Raw genomic sequence first — 8,260 nt, forward strand, 5'->3', positions numbered from 1 at the left:
CTAAAGGAGAGTGTTGGTCCCATGCGTATTGCTGATTAAGACCAGCTAGAAAACAAGAATTCTGGTTTTTGTGAAAAATTTCAGAATGTGTTTTCTTTCTGTATTGGAATGAAACCAAGACCTGTTAATTGTTGTGAGGAAAAAATGAGACTCACCCTAGAATAGCCCATCGCCTTGAGGTTAGACCACCACCTGGCATGTTAGAGTCCCAGGTTTAAATCTTTACACTGCCTGATTCAAGAGGGACTTGAACTTCTCTCTTTATATCCCACATGAGCACCCGAACCAATAGGCTACCGAGCCAATCATTCCTTTTGGAGCTGTTCTGCTTTGTGTAACTAATTAAAATTAATTGGGCCATAGAGAGAAGCAGAGTTTGAGTCCACAGCCTATGATTAGGGCACTTGTCTGGGTTGTGGAAGACCCAGCTTTTCAAATTACTACCTGTCTCATTTGAGGGAGGGTCTTGAACCCGATTCTCCTATGGGCCAGATGAGTACCCTAATCACTAAGCTGCTGTGGGGTCTCACTTGCTCATTTTGATCAGAAGTTCCATTCTGGACTTGAGAAACCTTCCCAACTTTCCTCAACTGACATATTTTCATGAAAAGTTTGGGTTTCAATTAATTGGTGTTTTCCAAGAAACATTTCATTGAAAAGATCCTGACCAGCTCTAGAAACCAAACCATCCATTTAAATCAGTAGCAGATTTTAGGCCCAGTCCTGTTGAAATCAGTGGTGTTTTACCATTTAATTGAATGGGATCAGGAGTGGGTGTTGGATGATGTGCATTCATGTGCATATAACATAACCTGCCTTCAAATTCTGTACACAAGCTAAAATACTCCTCCTTGTTTGGATACTAATCCAATGTAAAATTTGCTAATACATCCATTTAGATCTACAAACTAAAAAAGGATGTGGGGATGTGTGGATGCACACAAGTGTGTGTCTGACTACTTGGGGATATAGCGAGTTCCTCATGAATGGAAGTCTTTACATCAAGATTGGGTGTCTTTCTAAAAGATATCCCTTACCTCAACCAGAAATTATGGGCTTGAAGCAAAAATCATGTCTGGTCTGTGTGTATGATGAAGTGGAAATTTTTTATAACATTTTATGACCCCTATACATGCCTCAGTTTCCCCTATATGTTGAATTATTACCCAGAGAGGGGAAGGAATTAAATTTGCTCTCAGGACAGATTAAGATATTTAGGTGGGTGTCGTCTCCCTTTCAGGATGGAATGAAGAATTTTTAAGGAACTAGTTGAAACCAACCCAAATCAACAAGTGGACCAGAGAGACAATGCAAGCTCCAATGACTGATGGATTTCTCCACCTCTCAGCAGGTAAGCTGAGCAAAAGACTCCCACTGGAGAACAAAAGATGGAGAGGTATGAAGTTAAGTGTTGGCTTCTGGAGGAAGCTGGGAGCTCGCTCACCTGGAAACTGACTAAAGAGGTCAGACTGACAGAGAGAGAGACAGAGCCTGAAAATGGAGTTCACAGCTTGGCTGTGCCCCAGGGTGTCCAGAATGGACTGTGCTTTAACCTTCATTTCTTTATACTAACCTAAAGACTTCCTATGCTGTGTTGCAGTTGATTAATAAACTCTACCAGTTTGAAAATGCTGCCTGAGTATCACTGTAAATGCTTGGTGAGGTGCATTCATCTCTGAAGAGCATACAAGTCTCTACCAGGAGTCCATCTCAGTTGGACTTGCTGAATAGAGCTCACAATGTGTGTTTTGAAACCCAAAGGTTCAGTCTCAGGAGGCGGTGAGACTACTTGGCCTATCCTGAAGGAAGAGTGAGACCCCTTGGGGACTTGCACATCAAAGGAGTTTCTCCAGAGACTGTTCCAAAACTGGGGGCATAGCGCCGATCCTGTGGATCTGTGATACTGTGTTTATTGATGAGGTCAGACTAAATGATCATAATGGTCCCTTTTTGGCCTTAAACATCTTTGAATCCATGAAGAGTAGAGTTGGGGCAAAACCAAAGTAAGATGTGTGCTATCCTGGGAAACACGAGATATTACTACTGAGAACTTAGAGTAAATGAATGCTGCTAGGTGTAGCACTGACTAGTTCAGAAAAATATCATACCTTGGTGTGGCAAAATAGAAACACTTTTCATGGATGTGTAAGCATACAAAGACCATCTGCAAATGTGGGGAAAAGATGCTTCCTCTCTGACTGCACATTTCCATACACCACAACTTTCCTACAGGTTCTGTGGGGGTGTAGTGCTTCTCTACTGCATGGCGGTGCCTTTTGGAAGAGCATGAGACCAGGATATGGAGCAGTAAAGTTCAACGTGGACGTGGTATCTGGGCCTCCAGATCCTATTTTAAAACAGAATGGTGGGCACTGGAAGTCAGACCACGGGTAGGTAGTCAGGAGTGAAGTGGGGAAAGGTCATGAACAGGGACACCTTTCAATCACAAGTATTTTAAATGCAACCTCTGCCCCAGTAGCGATGTTCTCCCCTTCTCCCCCATGTGAGAAGAGCTTCAACCTAACCCCCATCTGTATTATAGCAGGGCCTAAAGGCCCAGCTGAGATCTGGGCCCCTTTGTGCCATGTCTATTTACCCTGAAAAGCTTACAGTCTAATACAGAGAAAGGGGATAGCAAAAGAGTGAAGGTATTTGCCTAAAATCATCCAGCAGGTGAATAGCAGCTGAAATCATATCCAGGCATCCCAAGTCCCTGTCCAGTATGCTAACCACTCAGCACCTCCAGGTCTTTAGTTCGAGCTTGCTATTCTGGTGAGATTTCAGCTGCCCCCTCATCTATATTTCAGTTAGTCTTGTACCCTAATTCCCAACTACCACATTTGGTAACAGTGTCATTATGGTATTCCCATCGAGTCCCAGACTCAGAGATTCTGAAGCCTGATGAATTTTAAAAGGAAGGAATAGCCTTCCTGCATGTTAGTTTTTCCCCTATCTTCCCTGCAACATTATTTAACCAGATCTGCCACTTAGAAACCATTTGGGTCTCACTGTAAGTTAGTTTTAAATGTAACATCCATCTCCAGTATTGGGATGAAGGACCCTGCAGTGAATGTCACTGTATTTAGCACTGTTAAAAACAAACGAGCAGGCAGTGACTTGAGCTAGTAATGGTGTAGTCACTATGCCAGGTGCCCACAAACTTCAGCCCCAAGGGCCCCCCAGCCCGTACAAGCCAAGCACTGTATCCCTCTTGAACAGACTCCTGATTGTGTAAGGGTTTTGTGATGCAACCACACGGGGACTAATGAAACGCCAATGCCACTTGTGGCTTCAATCCGGATTCTCAGTCAGGCTAACCAGGCACAGAAGGGTCGTGCAATGAGCAGGTCTCAGCACCTTCCAGGATGAGGATGTGCAGCCCTGTCAAACAATTCACATTAAGATGAGCCTTGCTGTGTTCCCCATGGTACCTTAAGATTCCTCTCACTTCTGGTTCCTTGGAACTTCCTCACAGGCAAGGCAAGATCTACCTGCCTGTTGGATGTTTGGCTTCCTGTGTTTCCACCTGCAGCTCCCTCATTGGTTAACGTCCCTGAGAGTGAGCTGACTGGCTGCTTCACCTGATGTCTGTAACAGTGCTGGGAGAGCCCGTCCAAATAGGCAGTGACACTTGCAGCACGGCTGTTTCTCTCTGGCATTACTACCAGACTGACAATACCAAGAGAAAGAAGGATCCTGCACTAAGGAGACACCCCTTCTATTCATCAGCGCTCGTTTTTGACTCAGTCCAACCTGAAAACCCCCACAGCCATACATAACACAGTTTTGTTTGCCTGCTCAGTCTGAGACATTACAAATTAGGTAAGGTTGATGACGCTGGTAGGTGTCGAGTTACCTCTATGGAAAAAAGATTTGATTTTGGGAGGAGGTGGGGGTTACTGGCCTTCTCTTACTCTGCGGGAGAGCAATAATGGAACACTGTCTGCACTGGAGATCTGTGTTGAAATCTTTTTACCTGGTTGATGTTTTGTCTCTATGTTTAGCAGCGAGGTACACGAATGAGCTAACTTTTTCTTACTGAGCATGTATCTTTGTATTCAATCATATTCATTACAGAACACAGCTACTGACACTCAAACTGCCTGTAGGTGGTTAAGATCTGTACAGAAATACATATTGCCTACAGTTGCTAAACAATTTCTACCTGTTCATGTGTCTCTTCTGCACTGACTTTGGTTTCATTGTCTTTTGTGCGAACCCAATAAACCATAGATACCTCAGGGCTTTTCACATTATAAATGTCTAATGAACTAAACCTGCAGGGGCTGATTTTCATCTGATGTAAACTGGCATTTACACCAGTTGAGCATCTGTCCCACAGTCTTCAAATGCCTTAACAATCGTCCTCCAAGTTTTGCATGGACTATATCAGCCTATGCTCAATGTGTCTAGCCATTTAATGACATCATCATCAGCCAGGTGGAGAGCTGGAAGCCCACCATCGAAATAAGTCAGTGGCACTCGACAATAACATGCAACATAGTCTGGAGTTGACCATAGCTGCATCGTAGGTCATTAGAAAAAACCCATTTATCCTTATAGTTGGAAAGATTTTCCTGGTATTTAACCTGAATCTCCCTTGCTGCAGATTAAGCCCTTTACTTCTTATCCCACCTTCAATGGACATGGAGAACAATTTATCACCCTCCTTTTTATAACAACCCTTAACATATTTGAAAACTGTTATCAGCTCTCACCTCAATCTTCATTTCTCAATTGTAAACATGCTCAGTTTTTCTAAAACCTTTATCATTTCGTTGCTCTTCTTTGAACTCTCTCCAATTTGTCCACGTTACTTAAAATGTGGCACCATAAAAGGGGCATTGTACTCCAATTGAAGCTTCACCAGTGCTGAGTAGAGCAGAACAGTTACCTCCCCTGTCTTAGATATGACACTTCTGTTAATACACCACAGAATATTAGCCTTTTTTGCAACTATATTACATTGACTTGTATTCAGTTTGTGATCCACTATAACCCCCAGATTCCTTTTTCTACAGTACTACGGCTTAGCCAGTTATTCCCCATTTTGTATTTGTGCAACTGATTTTCTTTCCTAAGTGAAGTACTTTGTCTTTGTCTTTATTGAATTTCATCTTGTTCATTTCAGAGCAATTCTTCAATTTTCAGGGTCCTTTTCAATTCTAATCCTGTCCTCACAAGAACTTGCAACCTCTTTCAGCTTGTCATCTGCAAATTTTATAGGAATACTTTCCATGCCATTTATCCAAATCATGAAAACAATTCAACATTTTTATTATTTTGTTTTGTTTTCCTACTGAGTTATTCCACTAGCTGAAGCAGAACCCAATCAAACAACCTCCCACCCCAAACTTGAAGGAAATTCATATTTGGATTGGCCCATCTTGGATCCTGGCCCTCTGAAGAAATGTGCTACACAAGTGCAAAACCATTACTGAGCTGATCAGTGTGCAAAAGGATTGCCATGTCTCATGGACTTCTAAAAATTGACCGATATATATTATCACTGCCACCTGCTCATGATGAGAGAATTCTGCAATCTTATCCATGTTTTTATCTTTTGAAGGCTTTTCTTTGTCATTGAATAAGACATTGTTCTGATGAGGTAATTGTTGCATGGTCTTTGAGGTATAAAAATTATGAGCATGAGCTGCTTCTTTGAACTTGTGAAGAATTGTATTTAATTCTGCATTAAGTTCATGTAAGCCTTAGGTATATCCCACCATATCATATATTAACATACCCAGAATGTCTTCTGAATGACACACCTGCAAATTGTATTGTGTAATGATTATTAAACATTTGCATACTGTCATAGATTTACATGTATATGGAAAAAACAGGCATTGTCACTTGATGGGTTTTTGTCTGTTCCCTCACATGCATCTCCTTATTTTATTACAAATTTGCACAAGTTCTGCCTGAAAGATTGAAAGTAAACTAACTACTTGCTGGTGGCCCTGGAATGGTGCTCTTATTTCTGCTGTGATCAGTTGTAAATGCAATATCACAATTTTTCTTTCAGATCAAGAAAACATCAGGGAAGGAGATCTGTACTTCTGGATTCTAAGGGGTGTTCTAGCCACAGGTAGTTTTGATTTTTTTTTTTTTAATCTCCATTAACACTTTGGTTTGTTGCTGACTTTGAAGTTTGGAAAATTACCTATTTGTTTTCTGAGGCAGCAGCCTGAGTTGCTTTGAAATTTGGCTCCTTCCCTTCCAGTTTATGCATCACTGACCATGCTAGGCGTGTTATTCCGTACTGTATATAGGGATGGATAAACTGGTTCTGATAAAGTAAGAACTGATGATGCTAATATCTTCATGTAATTTGAACCAAGCCTTTTTGAATTTAGCTTGGTTGTGGAAGAAAAAATGCTGATGCTGCAAACACTTACGCATATGAACAACTTCGCAGAGTTCAGTTTGCAGGGTGAGGGCCTTAGTGACCAAACAGCCTCATAGCATTGTATCTCTACTATGCATCTTCATTACAGTATCCTGCTTATGACTTCGGTTACATGTGATGCTTTTAAAACCTCAGTCATGTACTGTAAGGCATCTGTCAGCAGCAGTGTTTAACTGCGTAAAGTCCTCTGAATGTGATCTGATTCACACCCACTCTCCTGTGGTGAATTCAGGGAGAGTGCTCCTTCATGAGGGCTGCTGTACAGAAGTTGTCTTATTGCGGCTTGTTAGCCTACTAAATAGAGGGGGTTGCATGAAAAACTGATTTTTTTTTGTTAATCCAAATGTCTGTGGGAAATGTTCATTTTTTAAAGCTTTTCCTTTCTTTGATTGAAAAAAACGAAAATATATTTTCTTTGATTTTTCAGTTATTACTTACGTCTCCTCTTCTTCTCCCTCCCCTGCCTCCTTTTCCAGTGACAAAATGGGAAAATACAGGGAAAGGCAAGAAAGTGAAGGAGATAGACAAAGAAAAGGGGGGCAGTGTCAAAAGGAGGCTCTGACTGCAGGGGTGCTGGAACTGGGGGTGCTAGGAGTGCAGCAGCACTCCCTGGTTTGAAGTGGTTTCTCTCATATCCAGGGTTTACAGTTTGGTTCAATAGCTTTCAGCACCCCCACTATAAAAACTGTTCCAATGCCACTGTCTGACTGGAGCGCCCTCCTGTGGCAGGCTGCATGACAAGTGGACCTGCCTCAGTTTGCCTCCTTCAGATTCTCTAGAAATAGTGCAGTACTGATACTACGGACCTTGGGGGGGAGGGGTTAATTTATTACAAACCACCCATGCACATAAACCATAAGAAAACAAGTCCAAACACCCAGTCCTACAGTCATAGCCCAAACAGTACATCACGAGGAGTCCTAGTATCACTCCCCAGCTCTCCAGCCCTCTGGCTTCATTTCTTTGGCTCTAAGAGCCAAGAGGCATCACCCTCTGCTGCTCTTAGCATTCAGTCCTCTCCAGTCTTGGCCCTCTGGCTCAGGAAGGACAGCTGGCTAGCCCCTCCACTGCTTTCCTGGTAATTTCTCCCTCTTTCCAGAGAGGGGCTGCAGAAACCTCCCTCCAGTTTCCTGACTGGCAGCCCCAACTCACCAGGTCTTTCTTCCTCTTTAATTCTCCCTGTACTTTTATAGCCCTCAGGCATTGCCCTGCCCTCTTAATTGGCCAACGAGGTGCACCTGTTCTAGCACAGGGGCACTGGACCTGCTTCATTTACAGGGGCAGCCACCCTGTGGCAAGAAACAAAAAACTGAACAAACAAAAACAATTGTCATTTTTTTCATCAAAATATTGGAATATTTTCATGAAAACTCTGGAGAAAATAATTGTTTCATGGAACAGCCTATTTTTTGACCAGCTGTAAATCTCAGAAAATGAGACAACCCATGGCAGCAGCATCTCACAAATTGACCATCTTGAGAAATCTTATATTCTCCATATCTTTTTCATGCGTTAGCATAATCAAGGGAGTGTAGGTTTATTATTTCATGGTGCTGGGAGGAGCTTTTGAGCCCTGAGTGATACTGTAGTTAAAACACTTCATGAGGAATTAAGACAAATTCCCCACATTTTGATGCACACTTTCTATATCCTCCTGAAAGAAATGACATTTTTTGGCCTTTTGACATTTTTTGGCATTTTTTGGCATTTTCTGTGGGGCTCAAAAGCTCTCTCTCACCAGCAGAAGTTGGTCCAATGAAAGATATTGCCTCACCCACCTGGTCTCTAGTATCCTGTGATCGACACAGCTACAACAACACTGCATCTAACACATGTAAGCTTTTATGG

This window comes from Emydura macquarii, unplaced genomic scaffold, assembly GCF_026122565.2.
Source record: "Emydura macquarii macquarii isolate MOO-44397 ecotype Brisbane River unplaced genomic scaffold, CSIRO-AGI_Emac_v2 contig_719, whole genome shotgun sequence".
Classification (NCBI taxonomy): Eukaryota; Metazoa; Chordata; order Testudines; family Chelidae; genus Emydura; species Emydura macquarii.